We start from the raw sequence: 2,006 nt of genomic DNA, 5'->3' as shown, positions 1-2,006 counted from the left end.
CAACGCCACAAGCGCAATCCAGCCACAGCAAAACGCCCGTACGACGTCCGCCGTGTGGCAACATATATTTCACGCGCCACTTCCGTATGTCGGGTACTCATATGCAAGCACTTCCTGATCCATCGATGGTACAAAGCCAACTGATTGGTAGGACACGGCGCCAATAGTCAGCCGTCGAACGACGGGGGATCTACCAGCAGACACGGGTCCAAAGCTGCTCATGCGTTTAGTAGCCTACATCGGTCAAGCCAACCGAGCATCCGCCCGTGCAATGCACGGGAGGTTTACTCGAAGGAGGCGTCCAGAGAGACCACATCACGCGTGTGTCACCCCCCGCAACGATAAAGTTTTGGGGGCAACTATATTCGGAAAGGCAACGTCGTTGCAACTTTGTCTAGTCGATCTCATGCACGGGATATGCTACTTTCCTGTTTCCCCGAGCCAAGTTAGGCTGTTGGGTCAGAATTTCACGGGACACGTACACGGGACCGGCAGGGACAAGGCTGCACGATATCCCGTCAAGCTGACCATGTGCGAAACGATACGTACTTTTCTGCAACCCGAACGGCCCTTGGGCCGTCGGATCAGAATTTGGCACGATTCGTACACGGGACCGACGGGACAACGCGGCACGAGATCACATCGACCTGACCGTGTGCGGACACGATACGTACTTTTCTGCAACCCGAACAGCCGTTCGACCGACGGATCAGAATTTGGCATGAGTCGTACACGGGACAGGAGAACGACGGGACATCCGAGCCAACGTTTGGGAAAAGCAAGGGTTACGGGAGAAACGGGAGGTTTGCATATGATTTCATATGCAAACCCACCGATTTCCCACACCCAAGCAGGGAGGAGCCCCCTCCTCCCCAATATACCCGAGGGTTTTAGCCCCCCTTGGGACCCCTGCCCTTCGTTTGTGAAGAAGGGGTACACTGTTTTTCCCCGGATCCCCGTTTACACGTTTTTTGGCCCGTATGGCCGTACATGCATCCGTCCATGCCACGTACATGGTTTTCACCCGTTTTCCATGGTGCGCGCCCAGTTTTTTGCAACACGGCCCCCGTGCCCGTTTTTTCCCATTTCCTCACGTTCACGTTTTTTGGCCCGTGTGGCCGTACGTGCACCCGTTCATGCCACGCACATGGTTTTCACCAGTTTTCCATGGTGCGCGCCCAGTTTTTTGCAACACGGCCGTCGTACCCCGTGTTTCCCCGTTTCCTCAAGTTCACGTTTTTTGGCCCGTGTGCCCGTACGTTCATCCGTCCATGCCACGAACAAGGTTTTCACCCGTTTTCCATGGCGCGCCCAGTTTTTTGCAACACGGCCGTCGTACCCCGTTCTTTCCCGTTTCCTCACATTCACGTTTTTTGGCCCGTGTGCCCGTACGTGCATCCGTCCATTCCACGCACATGGTTTTCCCCTGTTTTCCATGGTGCGCGCCCAGTTTTTTGCAACACGGCCGCCGTACCCGTTTTTTCCCCGTTTCCTCACGTTCACGTTTTCTGGCCCGTGTGCCCGTACGTGCATCCGTCCATGCCACGCACATGGTTTGCCCCAGTTTTCCATCGTGCGCGCCCAGTTTATTGCAACACGGCCCCGTACCCGTTTTTCCCGTTTCCTCACGTTCACGTTTTTTGGCCCGTGCGCCCGTACGTGTATCCTTCCATGCCACGCACAAGGTTTTCACCCGTTTTCCATGGTGCGCGCCCAGTTTTTGTAACACGGCCCTCATACCACGTGTTTCCCCGTTTCCTCAAGTTCACGTTTTTTGGCCCGTGTGCCCGTACGTTCATCCGTCCATGCCACGCACATGGTTTTCACCCGTTTTCCATGGCGCGCGCCCAGTTTTTTGCAACACGGCCGTCGTACCCCGTTCTTTCCCGTTTCCTCACGTTCACGTTTTTTGGCCCGTGTGCCCGTACGTGCATCCGCCCACTCCACGCACATGGTTTTCCCCTGTTTTCCATGGTGCGCGCCCAGCTTTTTGCAACACGGCCGCC

Source organism: Hordeum vulgare, unplaced genomic scaffold (genome assembly GCF_904849725.1).
Source record: "Hordeum vulgare subsp. vulgare unplaced genomic scaffold, MorexV3_pseudomolecules_assembly, whole genome shotgun sequence".
NCBI lineage: Eukaryota > Viridiplantae > Streptophyta > Magnoliopsida > Poales > Poaceae > Hordeum > Hordeum vulgare.
The sequence above is the reverse complement of the archived record's forward strand: the minus strand, read 5'-3'. Positions refer to the sequence as shown.